The sequence below is a fragment of the Oncorhynchus clarkii genome, chromosome 27, assembly GCF_045791955.1.
Source record: "Oncorhynchus clarkii lewisi isolate Uvic-CL-2024 chromosome 27, UVic_Ocla_1.0, whole genome shotgun sequence".
In the NCBI taxonomy this organism is placed as follows: Eukaryota; Metazoa; Chordata; class Actinopteri; order Salmoniformes; family Salmonidae; genus Oncorhynchus; species Oncorhynchus clarkii.
In genome coordinates this window covers 4869791-4889164 of record NC_092173.1, presented here as the reverse complement: position 1 = coordinate 4889164, position 19374 = coordinate 4869791, and the positions used below count along the sequence as shown (strand labels likewise).

The window sequence follows — 19374 nt, the reverse complement described above, 5'->3', positions numbered from 1 at the left end:
CTTTTCCTTCTCTGTCTGTTGCAGCTACTCACTTAGTTTGCGGGACAAAAGTTCTGCAGAATAGTTCAGGACTTTGAGGCAGGCAGGTTAGCTCTTGGCTACACAGTTGTATGGCAGTACGTATTTTTCTGATATAAGGGAGAAACTCTGCCCCTACAACCTCTCCTTCTCTCCGTTCCTAGTCCGTCAAATCCAGTAATTATTTATTGGCAGCATAGATGGGCCATTGCCTCAGCCTAAGCAAACATGACTTGTATTTGTTATATTAACTGGGATATAGCAGAAATGAATACCATTGGCCGCTTGAGCGAAACTTCTATGAGCTCACAATGACCCTCAAACTTTTGAACCTGTGGACTTCTCCTTTTTCTGTTTGTTAAAACCTGTTAACTTCCCCCTTTTTCTGGCTACAGTTGCTTTAATACATATGTCAAACTATGATATATTACCACTATGTTGAACACTCCCCCTGTTTAGTGTTGACCTATTATGAAAACATTGCAACTATCGGAGGTATGTACTGGAAAGAGGATGCTCAGGAAAGAGTCACGTCTCTACCTCACACTTCCATAACTACAGTTAAGTAGGTATCATGTCTCCACACTCTGTTTATCTGGGGAGGGAGACGGGGAACCCCTGTCCACCTCTGTGTGGCGGTATCTCGTGAAACACTCAGTCGTGCCTGGAAACATCTGGAACGTCTGGGAGCAGAATGAGGTCATACCGCTACCTCCTTCCTGCACTCTCTCTCTCACTGTACAGCTGTCTGGGTTGTGTTATACTTGGACCACAGACCAGGGAGTGTAAAACAAAGGATTTGCAAGGGCTAGGACTGAAATAACTTGATTAACTAGACCTATCCTTCCTCTGCTCCTCCTGCGTCGCTCTGTGGTCAGTGTGTTCAGACAGACAAATAAACAGACAGCCAGGGTCCTTAACTTTTACTTTCTCTTGTGGTAGATAATGAACTCAGAATGCTGGAGTGAGACAAGTGTTAAAGCAAATATTCACCTATTTTGAATGTTATATCGTTTTTGTGCATCTCTTAGTGATGCTCTATCGGTTACCGGGGTAATTTCCTGTTTTCATGTGTATCCGAGCTATTCACCCTTCAAGCAGGCACAAATACAGCCAGGATGATGAGTTTTGTATAGTGCGACCCCGGGAATCCATAGAACATGGCTCAGAGATGCACAAAAACAATATGACTTTAAAAATGGGGAAATGGATCAGCTTTAATATTACGGATCGCTTGTAGGTTCTTGAAAAAGAAAAGGAGAGCCTTACACTCTAGGAGCTCAGATGCAATAATTTTATATCCAACGTTTTCGACAGACAAGCTGTCTTCATCAGGATATAATGACAAACACTGCGGGTCACTAATTTATGTACTTTGAAAGGACACACACAGGTGTCTGTAATCATGGCAGGGTGTGGCTTGATTTCATTGGTTGATTTACAGATATAACTATAACATATAAAGACCATGAATGGATAGCATACGATCATAGATACAATGTGGCTACATGGGCCTACAAACATTTACAATGGATAGCAAAAACATAATAAACACAAGAATGGCTTCAGATCAAAGTCTACGTTGGGACCGAAGGGAGCAAGATCCAGGCAGCCTCTCGTTTTAACAATAAATTGTCAAGGTCACCCTCTTTCCTAGGGAGGGTGACGTGTTTAATGCTGATAGAGCAAAGTGACAAAATATGTGTGGTTCGCTTCCAGAAAGTGGGCCGCAACTGGGTACGTCAAGTATTTGCAACTAATTGTAGGTTCTATCTATTTAATTGCTAACATACGTTTTTGTAAGAGCATATACAATAAATATAGACGGGATGCCTGTCAATACATTCCTGTGTCTATAATGGTCGACTGCGTAATTTATCTTTTTTCAATTGACTTCCTTTTTTTTGTCTGAGTGAATCCTTAGCCGTCAGCAGAAATGAGCATGGCTTGATCTATTGTATCATGCACTGCAAATGAGTTGGGTACCCAAAGTTAAATGCAATCAGTGGGTTTTAGTATTCCGCAGTTCTTCGTGACTCAGACAGCACGTCAAACCTAGCCTATTTTCAACAGGCCAACTGCCAGACAGGGAGGAAGAGATGGAGGAGAGGGTCGAATGCCAAAATGATTATTCCCCCCACTCACTTTTCTCTCGCTCACCGTGTCTCTTCGTCCATTTCATTTTCTCCTGATGTCTTTGTTTCAACCTATTTCTTGATCTCCATATTCCCCTACCTCCTCCCCTTCTTACTTATATAAGGGATGCCCTATTTCTCAAGGCACTTTACAAGGAGGGAAATAGGGAGTGAGTGGGAGAGAGAGAGAGAGAAAATAATAATTTAGAGACATTGGAGGAAAGATAGTTCAAATGAGATTGGATGGGAGAGAAAGAGATGTCAAGACAAAGAGTTCTGCATGTTCTTCCTTCTTCCCCTCACCCCATCTCCACCGTCATTACCTATCTCACCCACACACTCCCCACTTCCCCTCACCCCTCACACACACTCCCATCTGCTCCTTACCCCTCTCACCCACACACCCCCTTCTGCTTCTCATCCCTCACACATACACTCCCCTCTGCTCCTCACCCCTCTTATCCACACATTCCTCTCTGCTCCTTACCCCTGTCACCCATACACTCCCCTCTCCTGCTCAACCCTCACACATACTCTCCCCTCTGCTCCTCACCCCTCACACATACTCTCCCCTCTGCTCCTCACCCCTCACATATACACTCCCTTCTGCTCCTCACCCCTCACATATACACTCCCTTCTGCTCCTTACCCCTCACACATACACTCCCCTCTGGACCTCACACATACACTCCCCTCTGGGCCTCACCCCTCACCCACACACTCCCTTCTGCTCCTTACCCCTCACACTCCCCTCTGGGCTTCACCCCTCACCCACAATGCCCTCTGCTCCTCACCCCTCTTACCCCCACATTCCTCTGCTCCTAAACCCTCACCCACACACTCCCTTCTGCTCCTTACCCCTCACCCACACACTCCCCTCTGGGCTTCATCCTTCACAATCCCCTCTGCTCCTCACCCCTCATCCACACAATCCCCTCTGCTCCTCACCCCTCATCCACACACTCCCCTCTGCTCCTCCCCCCTCATCCACACACTCCCCTCTGCTACTCACCCCTCATCCACACACTCCCCTCTGCTCCTCACCCCTCATCCACACACTCCCCTCTGCTCCTCACCCCTCATCCACACACTCCCCTCTGCTCCTCACCCCTCATCCACACACTCCCTTCTGCTCCTTACCCCTCACCCACACACTCCCCTCTGGGCTTCATCCTTCACAATCCCCTCTGCTCCTTACCCCTCATCCACACACTCCCCTCTGCTCCTCACCCCTCATCCACACACTCCCCTCTGCTCCTCACCCCTCATCCACACACTCCCCTCTGCTCCTCACCCCTCATCCACACACTCCCCTCTGCTCCTCACCCCTCATCCACACACTCCCCTCTGCTCCTCACCCCTCATCCACACACTCCCTTCTGCTCCTTACCCCTCACCCACACACTCCCCTCTGGGCTTCATCCTTCACAATCCCCTCTGCTCCTTACCCCTCATCCACACACTCCCCTCTGCTCCTCACCCCTCATCCACACACTCCCCTCTGCTCCTCACCCCTCATCCACACACTCCCCTCTGCTCCTCACACCTCATCCACACACTCCCCTCTGCTCCTCACCCCTCATCCACACACTCCCCTCTGCTCCTCACCCACACACTGCTTTTGCATTATACTCCTCACCCAACCTCTTTTACGAATCACCCCTCTTACAACTCTGCACCTACACACTTAAAAATAAGAACCTAAAAGGGTTCTTCAGCTGTCCTCAGGAGAACCCATCGAATAACCCCTTTTGGTTCCACGTAGAACCCTTTACACAGAGGGTTCTACATGGAACCCACAGATGATTCTACCTGGAACCGAAAAGGGTTTTCCTATGGGGAAAGCCGAATAACCCTTTCTGTTAATAGTGTACCCCCCCCCCCCCCCCATCTCTGATCCTCACCCCCTTTCCTCCTCTGCTACAGTCTCACTGCATCAACCTACTCACTGGGCCAACATAGCCATGCAAACCAGGGCTTGGAAATCATACCGCAGCACAAGGATTACCTTAAACCGTTAACCTAACGTGACAGTGCATTTACTTCTGAGCAGGGAAACACGACTCCAGTCGTCAGATGCAGTGTCTGCATCCTTCCATCTTTACCTTTTAGACACCGACTGATTTAGACACGGGAAAAACAGATGTTCATATTTAGGACATTGGATTGCATTGGTTTTGGCCCACAAAGGCTTAAGGGAGCAATTCTGTGGCCTAAATGCTCCCTGGTCAGCTAAACAATAACCAAAGCATGGATTACTGTTTTACCTTGTCCATAGACTGCTTACAGGCTAAGGAAAACAATATGTAATTTGGCTGAATTATCCCTTTGTAACAGGGTTGTATATACCAGTGAAGTGAATGATATGACTTTAGTACGGTTTAAATACTGATTTGGCTTGTGATGCAAAAAAAAAAAAGGGGGCTAATCCTGACTATGAAGAAGAATAAATTCATCTGTAGCTACTCAGTCAAATGTAGTTGTCATAATATTTACATGATCTTGACAACGTTTTACTCAAGTGAAAGCATCTACGACCACATGCTTTTCTTACAGACTGTTAAATCACGTTATATCTGCTTGACATTTCACAATTAGTTGTTGTTTCAATTAGCAGTCAGTGACTGTGGCACACCGGTCACTTTTACAGCACAATTTCTAGTAAATTGCCAAGGATATAGGTGACCGTCTGACGAATAAATAGCAACAGAGTGATGAGAAACAGAAGACAGAGAGGAGGCGTACAGTAAATGTGGATACGTCTCTCTGCGTCTCAAATCACCTCTTCTGGTAAATCATGCACTCTCTGTCCCATGCCAACACACATCCTTAAATACCTCACTATGACGACTGAGATAGGCGTAACCTCATCACATTATGCCTGACCGAGTGAACCTGGGCTAAATTAGCAGCCTCCGTATGCACCCCCCCAGCCACCACGGCTGTACAGCCGAAAACACCCCCACACTGCACCACAACTCCAGCACTATTCCTGTAGCCTCTCCTGCCACTACGGCACAGAAATAACAGCACCTCCAAGAACAGACGCCAAGCCTATGTCATAGGGGGGGGGGGTGCTGGATACCTGTATTATTTTGCTGGCTTGACCTGATTCAGCCTCTACGTTGCGTGTGTTTTTTTTGTATTTGTTTTTTTAGTGGAAAGAGAAACAGAGAGGAGTACCCCATCCTGATACATGTGTATTAAGTCTGCTGGGCCCAGCCTGGGCTAGACCACTGCTGTCACACTAACTCATCTATCTATCTATCTATCTATCTATCTATCTATGTATGTATGTATGTATGTATCTATCTATCTATCTATCTATCTATCTATCTATCTATCTGTCTGTCTGCCTGTCTGTATGTATGTATGTATGTATGTATGTATGTATGTATCTATCTCTCTGTCTGTCTGTCTGTCTGTCTGTATGTATGTATGTATGTATGTATGTATGTATGTATGTATGTATGTATGTATGTATGATCTGTCGACTATACCCCCTTTCTGTCCTAAGGTTGCCATGGGCAACCTGTGTGTAGTCACCTAAAGATTAACAGGAAGCTGTGTCTGAGCAAAGCTTCTATTTTTGGAGCATCAGGAGAAAAGACAAGAGCATACATGCTTGTGTGTGTTTTTGTGACTTTGAGAGCACACAGGGTAACAGAGGGAGAAGGAGGCAGATTGTGAGACGGAGTTACTAGAGAGAGCGCGAGGGAGGGCGCAAAGGAGGAAGGGAGCAAAGGAGGGAGGGAACATAGCGGAGGAGGCGGCGAGTGCGTGTTGATGCTGTACGTGGCGTCAGTATGATAAGTATAGAGACGGTGTGTGCAGCGCGGCTGAGACATCACCTTCACTCCCTCACCAGGGCAGGCCGTACTCACCGTGTATGTGAGGCTGGGCTGTATTTATAAAACACAGAAATAATTTTACATTATCGAAGCAGATTTTTATTTTGGGATACATTTTATTATAATTTTCAACAGTTTAAGTACATTTTCACAATTTAAAAGTCAAATTTTGAGAGAGGGAACATGAATACTTGGTTGTAATACTGAAAATATATAACAGGAATATTGGAAATATTTAGCTGAAATAGCTGATATACACTGAGTGTAGATGAGTTGGAGGAGACAGGTTAAAGAATGATCTTTAAGCCTTGAGACTGAGACATGGATTGTGTAATATGTGCCATTCAGAGGTTGAATGGGCAAGACAAAAGATTGAAGTGCCTTTGAACGGGGTATGGTAGTAGGTGCCAGGTTGGAGGGGTGGGTGTAACTCCATGTAAATACATGTAAAGCACTATAACACAATATGGCAGTAGAGAGTGACAGCGCTGTACATTATAGTAGAATATAATGTGCTGTGTGACATCGTCATCGCATACTGCTTTGAGGCTGTTATTCCGACACTGCTAATGTGACAGTTCCTATAGCAGCGGGGTATCGTATGCTGACAAAGGCCAGGGGATGTTTGTGTGTGTGTGTGTGCATGCGCGCCTGTGTGTGTGTGTGGACGAGGGCGCCGGCGGAGGCATGATGTTATCATATGGTCCTGGTCAGACAGAATGACCCTGCAGTGCCCACGCAGAAACCCCCTTTACAGAGCACGCTCACACGGTCAGGAGTCGGAGCAGCCACTGTAAAAGAACAGCAACTATTCAGGGTTAGAGGGCATTAGTAAGGGTATAGTCTGTATTAAAGGTGGGGTCAAGGTCAAGGTACTGTATAAGTTAGGCTTGAGGATATGGTCTGGCACAGGACAGGTTAGGGTCAGGTTATGGTTCATGGTTACCGTCGAGATATGGCTAGGGTTAGGGTTGAACCAGGATGTGGACACGAAGCTAGGTTTAGGGTTAGGGTTGTGGTTTAGGCTAGGGTTGAACCAGGATGTGGACACGAAGCTAGGTTTAGGGTTAGGGTTGTGGTTTAGGCTAAGGTTAGGGTTGAACCAGGATGTGGACAGGGCTCGGGCCAGGGTTTTGGTTGATTTTACGGTCAAGGAGGACTCACGGCATTGATTTCTACGCCTTTGATCTCTGGGTTGCTCTCTGATTTAAACAAGGCTGGGGAGAAGGGACACAAACAAACACAATATCATAACCTGCAACAAAATATAACACACCTAAGTGTTTGTGTGTGTGTGTGTGTGTGTGTGTGTGTGTGTGTGTTGAAATACCAAATAGCCTGCGCAGCCTGGAGACACAGGTCACAAAGCCATGGAAAGGCAGGTGCAGTTCCCCAGAGCCAAACCTCTCCCACAGCAGCTGTATGACCTGGCCATCACACTGCACACCTAGCAGGAAGGAGGAAGAAGAGAGGGGAGGAGAGAATGATGAGGCAGGGATGAGAGGGAAGGAGAGAGAAATGTGTTATTATCCATTCAAGAGTGGAGTCCCTGCTGAAAAATAAACAGCATAAACCAGCATGCATTTCAAGCTGGTCCGTGCTGTTCTGATGCTGGTCATTCTGGTCTGACCAGCATGGTCTGACTTAGGGATGGGCAACTCCAGTCCTCTGGGCCTGATTGGTGTCACACTTTTGCTCCAGCGAACACACCTGACTCCTATAATCAACTAATCACTAATCAGTTTAGAATGCAATTTCTTTATTCAGCTGTTTTTGCTAGGAATGGGGGAACAAGTGTTACACCACTCCAGCCTCCTCGGACTGGAGTTGCCCATCTCTGGTTCTAGCTGGTCATGCTGATCCCACCATGCTGGTCTATGCCTGTCCAGCATGGTCTAGCTCCCTCAAACTCAAACCTGGACCTCGAAGCCAGTTCCACTGTGTCTTTTCATTGTTCCCCTCTAATCAGAGACGGATTTAGACCCGGGACACCAGATAGGTGCAATTATCAGGAAGAACAAAAAAACAGCAGGCTCCAGACCTCATAGGGTAAGAGTTGAACACCCCTGATCTAGCTGGTCTGACCAGCATCCCACTAAGCACGGAGCGACATTGACTGGTTTTAGACGTAGATTTTTGGTCCGGTCCAGACCAAATCTGAACCAATCATAGATGCCTATGTTTGGTTCAGATTTGGTCCGGTACAGACCAGCCTTTATTTGGCTCAAACATGAAGCTGTGTTTTTGTTTTTTTTAACTTAACTTTTGACCAATCAGATCAGCTCTGAAAAAAATCTGATGTGAAAAGATCTGATGTGATCGGTCAAACCAATCCAATCTGTTCGTTGTTCCAGTTTAGATGTTTTGGTCGTCTCATTTATTCATCTTTCTAACCCTGGCAGTCATTCTGAATGCAGATTGTGGGTGAAGCCACTGTGTTATTTTTATTTTTTATTTATTTTTATTTCACCTTTATTTAACCAGGTAGGCTAGTTGAGAACAAGTTCTCATTTGCAACTGCGACCTAGCCAAGATAAAGCATAGCAGTGTGAACAGACAACACAAAGTTACACATGGAGTAAGTAAACAATTAACAAGTCAATAACACAGTAGAAAAAAAGGGTCTATATACATTGTGTGCAAAAGGCATGAGGAGGTAGGCGAATAATTACAATTTTGCAGGTTAATAACACTGGAGTGATAAATGATCAGATGATCATGTACAGGTAGAGATATTGGTGTGCAAAAGAGCAGAAAAGTAAATAAATAAAAACAGTATGGGGATGAGGTAGGTAAAAATGGGTGGGCTATTTACCGATAGACTATGTACAGCTGCAGCGATCGGTTAACTGCTCAGATAGCAGATGTTTGAAGTTGGTGAGGGAGATAAAAGTCTCCAACTTCAGCGATTTTTGCAATTCGTTATGGGAAAAACTACGCCCTCAATGCATGATATCTGTAATGTATTGTCTTAAATGATTAAGCACTGTGATGCTGGTACGCCTGCTCCCTCCAACGCTCGACGTCACCGGTCCCTTCAGATAGCCTTCAGTAATAAGGCAGCATTCTGTAATGTACACGCAGGGAGTCAGGAAGCAGGTGCAGAAGGTGAGTTTAATAATGAAAGAATACAAAACAGCGAGAAGCGTGCGAACTGCTGCTTGGTGACCGAGGCTTACTGAGGGCTGTATGAAGGGAGAGTAATAAGGGTGGTATTGAAGGTCAGGTGTTCTTAATGACAGGGAGCAGGTGTGCGCAGTGATGGTTGCCAGGACCGGTGGTTAGTAGACCGACGTCGCCGGAGGGAGGGAGCCGGTGTGACAATACCAGTATCATCAGCATAAACTGGTCACTAGCATACCAGCATCAAAATGTCCAAAACACAACGAAGGCTGGTCACTAGCAAACCCAGCAGCATATGCTGGTCTATGCTGTTTTTTGTTCAGCAGGGGTGGAGTGTGAAATGTAAACGAGGATATGAAAGTGAGGTAGTGGCAGGGTTCTCTCCCCAGAGAATATGAGTGGCGCTGCGGACTTGCTACGCCACTATGTAAAACTTTATTTGTTATCGTTTAAGGACAGGCATCGCACCCATAGGGTATTGTTCCGCTTGAGATTGCAGGAAATGGCCGTTACAGATGTTCAAAAACACAAACATCTCTCACCCCCCCCCCCGTACTCCGCAGTACCACCTTGTTAAAAAATCCCGGAGTAAACTCTGAGTTAGAGATTGAGTTAGGGAGTGAGGATAAGAGGCAGAGACAGAGAAAGAGATTGTGTGTGTGTACGCACCAGCAGCCTGGAGGGCCAGACTAAGCTCAAAGGGGCTCATAGTCCCTGAAGAGTCCTGATCAAACTTGAAGAAGATGGACTGAAAGAGAGAGGTCCAATGAAGGATGGTTGAGTAGCTGTTGAGTAGCTAACCTGTAGCTAACCTGCAAATACAGAAAATGCGCTGTACAGTTCCCTTTTCTTATGAATTCCTTTCCTCTTTATTAAACTCGCCCACCCTTCCTTCATCCACGCAATATTTCATGACAATAAACCCGCCAGTGGGATATGAGTCGATCTGCGCATCACTAGTGTGCATATGACAGAAAAATTGTTTCCTGGTCTATTTAAGTTGGTAACCAGTTTATAATAGCAATAAGGCGCCTCAGGGGGTTGTTGAGTGGTCCAGTGTTTTGTCCCAGACTGTACTCCTCACGCCGGAGTCTAACTGATGCATTTTACTAGGCGAAGACGTTTTCCCACGTCTCGTGTAGCCAATATAAGGGTGACAGTCACAGTAAGCACACACATACAAGCAACAATACACGCAACATCCGTTATTTTAATTTTAAAAATAAACATTGTCCGTTTTACTAACGGAAAATGTACAAAATGTGTAAAACAGTGAAATATACAACTCAAGACTCATCCTCTGGCTTCAAAACATAACTCCAAACTCTCGCGGTAGTTCCGTGGTTGTTGATTGCGTTAGAGCTGACCCAGGGTCTGTTTTTGTGGTGGCAGAAATGCTAAGGCTCATGCTTAGTGTAGTTTTTGGTGCTCTTTGAAACTCGGATCCATTCAAAACTGATTTGCACTACATCAACATACGAATGGTTTTGCAATCTTGGGAGAAAATAGAAGGTCTACGTTGCACAGTAATATCCCTATTGCTAATATTTAATACCACCATGGTAATGAGGATTGAGAATTCAGTTCCGGAATCACTTGTTGCTTCACACCTTGGGGCTTGTCCCTTAAGCAGTCAATCAATCACATTTATTCATAAAGCCCTTTTAACATCAGCAGTTAAGCACAAAGTGCTTTACAGAAAACCCAGCCTAAAACCCTAAACGGCAAGTAATGCAGTCGTACCTGCAGACTGCGAAGAGAGGTCAGCACAGGCTCTGTCTGCTCTCGGGTCAGACTGCTACGCCCCCCAGTCTGACAGGTGGGTTAGGGACAGCTCTCAGACACAGGTACTCAAAAGTGCCAGGGCCCGTATCCACAAAGCATATCAGAGTGTGAGTGCCGATTGTTCCGTGTCCCAGAAAGAAAAGAAAAAAAAACTGTCGCTCAAACAGAAGAGGGAACTAACAGAAGTCACTGACGATCCAAACGAGACAGGTGGGGTTTTAGGAGGGGTTCACTGAAAGTTGACTAGCAACAACTGGGACGTAAAAGACACTCACCATGAGCGGCCCGCTAAATTTGCCCAAGAAGAGGCAAACCAAATAAAACCCAACACCAAACTTAGGCCGGAAGCAAACCAAAAAGTGGAGCAAAACGAAAACAGGGAAGATCAGAATAAAGATATGTTTATTTGGAGAAAAAAAAATAGGGAGTGCCAACTAAAAGGTGTTAACCCTCCACATCTCTCAAGCCAAGTGCAGTACTGGGCCAGCAGCTCTTAAATATCACTTGTGCCAGTACAGGTGAAACACCTGGTTAACAAGATGACAAGCCAGCACAGGTGTAAAACATACTGATTAATGAGGTGACACCATTAGGTGCGGCCATTGTGCTAACGTCCAACCTCGAAACATAAATGGGAAAACCAAAGCCTGTAACAACTTCCCCCTTAAGACAACAAATATATCCTATATTTTTGTTGGACAAGTTTGCTCACAACCAACAGAAAACCACTTCCATATCACAACATGATCGACTTAAATGCGTCTCTACTTAAACAAGTCACCTTCTCCAATATAAACATGTTTCCTACTGGCTATCAATACTTAAATACAAGACCAAAAAAAAAATATATATATATATATATATTATTTTGAGAAACAGAGGTAAAATCACATGCATTTCTATTACTCTCATCCCCTTGGAATGAGCTCTACCAAAACAAATCTCCAAAACAGCAAAATGTGGAGTCAAATAAAATGTTGGCAAGGGCTACACACTGGCTAAATATAAAACGTATGGACTGCCTACCCTTGAAAGGCAATCAGCAACCAAGTTGTCTGATTTCAACAGGAAACTCCTGCAATATGAGACTCCGGCGAAGGATTCGATGATTCACGGAGCTCGTCTTTTGCAACAAAACGACAGGGTTACAATCGGTATAGACCACCAGAGGTGTAGAGACCGATACATAAACCTTGAAGTGCTGAAGAGCCGCTTCCCCAAGCGAGCGTCTTTTTTCAATTAGTCAAGTACTGTTTTTGATGTGAGGCCAATTGCTTTGAAAAAGGGTGCTCATTCTCCAGACCACGTAGCACAATGTGCATGAGCCTTTGAAACGTGGCTCCAGCATTTTGTAACCCAAACGGGAAAACAAACCATCAGCTGTGATAAAAGCAGACAGCTCTTTGGTGTGCTCGGTTTAGGGGGACCTGCCAATATCCCTCCAGCAGATTGAACTTGCTAACGTACTTAGCAGCGCCAACACGGTCCACACAATCGTCGACTCTGGGCAAAGGGGAGGAGTCCGACTTAGTTGTCGGAAACAAAACCGCAGAGACCCATCTGCAATGCCGTGTTCAAACATAAAATCCGACTCACTGTGGAGTTTCTTTCTCTTTTCAGGATTTACTCGATAGGCATGTTGTTTGATTGGGGCAGAGTCCCCAATGTCAGTGTCATGCTCTGGCACACCTGAGAATAAACCCTGATATTCTAAAAGCAGTGCAACAATGTTGACTCTTTCCTCCAGAGACAAGTGTGCCAAAAAGACATCAAGGTTATCTAGAATCTGAGTTACTCAGCCATCCCACGGGCACAGGGTATATTGGGCTTTCCTCATGCTCTTGAGGAGGACTATAGTCAAGTGACAGCCAGCAGTGGCAACAGGTAGAACATCACTACCGGTTTCCACCGACTTCTCACGCCAGATGGTAACGGGTGTAGTATGTTTTTAATATGTTGACATGACCCAGCCAGGGTTTCTTCCTGCGCTCCAGTGTGGCAATGTAGTAATCCAGATTGCCATTTTCTTTTTTACTATGGAGTTATGGCCTGAAAAGCAAGCTTGCACGTTGACCCCAGAATAGGAAACAAAACCAGAACTTAGTCACCCACACTGAAAGTGCAGTTTAGGGCCTTTCTATCACACCAAACTTTCATTTTCATTTGCGCCTTCTCCCAATTCTCACTGGCAAACTCACAGGCGAGGTGCAATCTGTATCAATAACTGCTAACGTGCTCCAGCAAATTTGTTTTTGTGTTTAAGGTGTTGACTTGCAACAACCTCACTCGGAGTAAGCTCAAAGATTCCCAAACAACCTTCCGTGCTGCAAACAGCAAGAGGAACCCCTTCATCACAGTCTTTCTCAAACTCAAAGCACATGTCATTAAACGTCAGAGTGATGTACAATGTGAAACTGTACAGATGTGCGTTCTTCTACAGCTACAGTGGCTTGCGAAAGTATTCACCCCCCTTGGCATTTTTCCTATTTTGTTGCCTTACAACCTGGAATTAAAATGGATTTTTGGAGAGTTTGTATCATTTGATTTACACAATATGCCTACCACTTTGAAGATGCAAAATAGTTTTTATTGTGGAACAAACAAGAAACAAGACAAAAAAACGGAACTTGAGCGTGCAGAACTATTCACCCCCCCAAAAGTCAATACTTTGTAGAGCCACCTTTTGCAGCTGCAAGTCTCTTGGGGTACGCTTGGCACAGCTGGCCACTGAGATTTTTGCCCATTCTGCAAGGCAAAACTGCTCCATCTCCTTCAAGTTGGATGGGTTCTGCTGGTGTACAGCAATCTTTAAGTCATACCACAGATTCTCAATTGAATTGAGGCCTGGGCTTTGACTAGGCCATTCTAAGACATTTAAATGTTTCCCCTTAAACTACTCTACTAGTGTTGCTTTAGCAGTATGCTTAGGGTCATTGTCCTGCTGGAAGGTGAACCTCCGTCCCAGTCTCAAATCTCTGGAAGACAAACAGGTTTCCCTCAGGAATTTCCCTGTACTTAGCACCATCCATCATTCCTTTAATTCTGACCAGTTTCCTCATCCCTGCCGATGAAAAACATCCCCACAGCATGATGCTGCCACCACCATGGTGGGATCGGGGTGATGAGAGGTGTTGAGTTTGCGCCAGACATAGCGTTTTCCTTGATGGCCAAAAAGCTAAATTTCTGTCTCATCTGACCAGAGTGAGTACCTTCTTCCATATGTTTGGGGAGTCTCCCACATGCCTTTTGGCAAACACAATTTTTTCTTTAAGCAATGGCTTTTTTTCTGGACACTCTTCTGTAAAACCCAGCTCTGTGGAGTGTACGGCTTAAAGTGGTCCTATGGACAGATACTCCAATCTCCGCTGTGGAGCTTTGCAGCTCCTTCAGGGTTATCTTTGGTCTCTTTTGTTGCCTCTCTGATTAATGCCCTCCTTGCCTGCTCCCTGAGTTTTGGTGGGCGGCCCTCTCTTGGCAGGTTTATTGTGGTGCCATATTCTTTCCATTTTTTAATAATGGATTTAATGGTGTTCTGTGGGATGTTCAACGTTTATAACCCAACCCTGATCTGTACTTCTCCACAACTTTGTCCTTAACCTGTTTGGAGAGCTCCTTGGTCTTCATGGTGCCGCTTGCTTGGTGTGTTGCAGACTCTGGGGCCTTTCAGATCAGGTGTATATATACTGAGATCATCTGACAGACCATGTGACACTTAGATTGCACACAGGTGGACTTTATTTAACTAATTATGTGACTTCTGAAGGTAATTGGTTACACCAGATCTTATTTAGGGGCTTCATAGCAAAGGGGGTGAATACATACGCACGGACCACTTTTCCGTTTTTACATTTTAAGTTATTTTTTAAATTTCACTTCACCAATTTGGACTATTTTGTGTATGTCCATTACATGAAATCCAAATAAAGTACATTCAAATTACAGGTTGTAATGCAACAAAATAGGAAAAACGCCAAGGGGATGAATACTTTTGCAAGGCACTGTAAGCTATACATAACAGAGGTGACACCCATTCGATGTGGCCAATATTCTAATGAGCTAACATCCAACCTCGCTGATCTAGGATCAGATTAGCCTTTTAGATCATAATCAATAAGATTATATGGACGGATCCTAGATCAGCAGATCTACTCTGAATATGCTTTGTGGATACGGGTCCTAGCAAGAAAAACAAAGCCAGTGAGATGTAAGGGGAAACGCTGTGACAACTGGCCAAATAAAAGGATACTTCCTCTCCAAAGATGAGCTGTCTGCATGTCTCCAGTGGCAGCTGGTAGTCTTTCTCCAGAACTGAGAGAGAGGGAGAGAGGGGAGGGGTGAACGAGGCAGAGGATTGTAATGGTATACTAGCTATGAGGTTTTGCCTAGAAAAGTAATCTGTTTCCCCCAAAAAATGTGTCTCTTACTACTCTGCTCCCACCTACTGGCTTTTACTGGTACTGCTGTGTACGAATATTCCCCAGCAACATGCAATAGTGGTAGCCTTCATTGCAGCAGTTTAAAGAGTTCTGCAACATGGTTTGACTAAATTAACATATCACCTTGTAATGACAACCCGAGTTCATTAAACTCCCTAAGGTTGATGTCAACGGAAATCTAATTAGCATAATAATAACAAATCCCCATAGAAATCTGTCAGTTTAAGCTAGAGATAAATGTTTTAGCATTGGATGCGTCTCAATCCACCACATTCGCCTACGTCGCCCTTCCTCATCTGAGCCAATCTGACAACGTCTGTCTATAGCGTCCAAACAGTTTGGGCTGCCCAATAATATGACTCTCACGAACACATACATGGCGGTTGTTGTGCTCTAGGACGCCCACAGGCCACACAAGATTCATCGTTTAGCTGTTGTTTCATGTTGTGAATCTGTTATTCAACGTGTTTGTATTGAACAATAGCAGTAAGGCCAAAAAAATATCTATATTTTTTCATTTTGAATATATTTTTGGGATACTTCAAGGGGTCTTAAACCCCCCCCCGGATTAGACAGGGCTTAGACTCTTATGGGTTCATTAATGATCTAACCTGAGTTAACCAGCTTCATGAACTCCTTAGCATTCAGCTTGTCATCCTGCCAGGGAGAGAGAACAGGAGGTTAAGACTGTCTAAGGGAGACATTTATCTTCTATGATTGAGTTATATTTAGAGATGAGAGAATTCCTACCGGCCCCGCCACCTCATCAAAGGTCTTCTGTACTCTCTTGCGATCCTCTGGCAAGACTGGTGGCATTGACATTACCTGTGAAGGACACACACGCACAGACAGTTGGCTTGGTGAACTGGAGAGCAGGACTGCAGTAGAATTAGACTTCAGTAAGGTTTAACTCACCGTGAGGAAGCCAGTGGAGCAAGTGAAGTCTTGGGTCCTGGAATACAAGGAGGAGCACCATCAGTCTGTTACTAATTATCTTCATCAATTATCTTCATCATCATCATCATCCCCCCCCTCTCCGTACCCCAGATTGTTGCCAGTCTTGGAGTAGACGCGGAGGAAGAATTCCGCAGGCACGTTGGGCCTGTAGGTGGAGGCCAGGATCACGTAGTTTCCCGGGTCCAGCCTCACCTTCCTCCACACAGCCCTACGGTGACAAAGGGCAAGAAGACAACCTCTATGGGAGTAAAAAATGAATGAAAGTATATATGGAGGTCCTTTAATGTTTGTGTTTTTTGTATTTTTCTTTGTGTGTTTCCTATACTCCTGCCTTGATTGTAGTATCTGTGTAATTGCTTGGTCTTGTTATGCAGGGCTCTCTTGAAAGGGAGACATTGGTCTCAATGCGACTCCTCTGCCAAAATAAAGGCTCCAAAGAAAATCTAATAATAAGTGTATTGACTGTTTTCATAAAAATGTGACATATTTGCAGTAAAGTCTGGCTACTGAAGTACCTGAGGGGCTGGTACTTCCCAGAGCGCCCTACAGGGTGCTGGTTAGAGAAGAAACTCTGGTCCAAATTTTATTTTTTATTTTTTTTATTTTACCTTTATTTTACTAGGCAAGTCAGTTAAGAACAAATTCTTATTTTCAATGACGGCCTAGGAACAGTGGGTTAACTGCCTGTTCAGGGGCAGAACGACAGATTTGTACCTTGTCAGCTCGGGGGTTTGAACTTGCAACCTTCCGGTTACTAGTCCAACGCTCTAACCACTAGGCTACCCTGCCGCCGCCAAACACAGGCCCTGGAGCTACGAGAGTGGGAGGGTAGAGGAGAGAGAAAAAGAGATAGAAAATATGGAGTAAAGGAGATGGTGGAGAGAGAGGGAGCAGCGACCATGGTTGGTCGATTTAAAAGTGTAGTCTAACTAAAGTAAATAGTTGTGTTTTTCAAATACTTTACTACAAAATACTCACCTCTGGAGGAACCTGCATATACAGGAAAGACATCAGATTAACTGAAAATGTAGAATGTTCACATTCACAGCACATACAATTGACGACACATTCTCTCTCTCTCACCCTGTAGATGTGGAAGGCGATGTGGAGAAAGTTAATTTTATTCCTCTTTCTCCGGTCTTTCTGCAGTAGTTCCACCAGCACGGTGCACTGCTTTGCTTTCTTCTTCTGCTTCTCTGCCACAGTCTTCTCCTCCGGGGTCATCTCTTCATCCTCATCTTCATCATCATCTTCTTCTTCCTTGTCCTGCTCGGCAAGGACAAGCTGGAACTGGGGATTCTTCCAGAAGGATCCTACGAGAGAGAGAGAGAGAGAGACAGAGGGATAGCTAGATAACGGGGGTAGAGAAAGGTTTGATGAAAAGGAAAGGAGTAAATGCCATTGGAACGAGCTGTTCTCCCGGTTCTCCCAGGGATCTGCTCTCCCTGGCAGACGGTATCGGAGCACGAGGTCTGATACCAACAGGCTCAGAGACCGTTTCTATCTACAAGCCATCAACACTTGAACTGGACTGACTACCTGCTCCGATTCTCCCGAACCTTAGCACACATGCACTCACCCACACACACAAAACACACATTCATGCTACACACAAATCACAACTGCTGCTACCAGACTCTTATTATACTGTTCAGTTTATCCACTCCCCCCCCCCCATTCCTCCTTACCTGCAAGTAAGCATTTCATTGGACAATGTATACCATGTGTATCCCGTACATATCACTTGTGAAACTTGAAACACACTCACGACGGTAACTACGACTGCCCCCTGCGGTGGAGCCCGATACCCAGGAGCCTTTGTGGGAGCTGAGTGTCCATGCAGAGGTGGGGGCGGCAGGGGAGTCGGGTGTGTCACCGTCCACTATGGGTTCAGGGTTCACGCTACACAGCTCCACTGTGTCAAACAGCCTGTTGAAGTCCTCCACATTCATCCTGACACACAGAGAGGATACAGACTGTCAGAGTGTGTGTGTGTGTGTGTGTGTGTTATTTTTGTAGGTATGTTAGTGTCTACGTGTGTTTGTAATGCCAGAACCTACCAGAATTCTCCATCCTCACTCTTTTTCAGCTCAATCCTTTTCTTTTCAGCAGCATCCACATCGTCCCAGTCTTTACTCCTAATAAAAAAAAAAACTCGCTATTAACCATCAAGTATTCTCACAGCTTGGTAGAGCACTGTGAACTGCGGTGGCGCAATGGTCTGAGCATCACGAGTTCAATCGTTTAAAAAAACATTGTTGCGAGGTGCCAAGGAAGGCATACAGTGACGTTTTATGGAACCTTTGAAACGTTCCAACATCAAAGTCTATTTCTATTGACCAGGCTGGGTGTAGTCCCAGCCTGTGTAACGACAAAATGAAACGTGCACGCACGCACGTACCTTGCACGCGCACACATACTCTTCCTTACTTGTCACTCCAGGGTCCAGAGTACTCCACAAAGCCCCAGGGATTCCTCAGCCGTAGCAACAAGGCCTCACCATCCGGCTTCTTCACCTGAACCACACACACACACAATGGTAACACTTCATTTGAAGGGGACCTTATTGCAGTGTAATAACACAATAAGAAGTATTGTAATTCATTGTGATTATTCATAGCTACATGTTGTTAGTACAGGATGTAACTGGTGGTAATTGCAGTCTGTAATTACAGAGAAAGTTTGTTCCTACACTACATGACTGCTCATCTTACATCTCATTCCAAAATCATGGGCATTAATATGGAGTTGGTCCTCCATTTCCCCCATTTGCTGCCCCTCCCGCAGTTCGGTGTTCCAATTCATCCCAAAGGTGTTTGATGGCGTTGAGGTCAGGGCTCTGTGCAAGCCAGTCATGTTCTTCCACACCAATCTCGACAAACCATTTATGTATGGACCTCGGTTTGTGCACGGGGGCATTGTCATGCTGAAACTGGAAAGGGCCTTCCCCAAACTGTTGCCACAAAGTTGGAAGCGCAGAATAGTCTAGAATGTCATTGTATGCTGTAGCATTAAGATTTCCCTTCACTCCAATTTGCATTCCGCCTCAACAGATCCACAGATGATGCA

At 45.1% G+C, this 19374-nt stretch overlaps 1 pseudogene; it reads right to left on the bottom strand.

The window, feature by feature from the left end:
* Positions 1 to 7153: 7153 nt before the first annotated feature.
* LOC139386438 (calpain-9-like) overlaps positions 7154 to 19374 on the bottom strand; it is a 32196-nt pseudogene continuing 19975 nt past the window's right edge.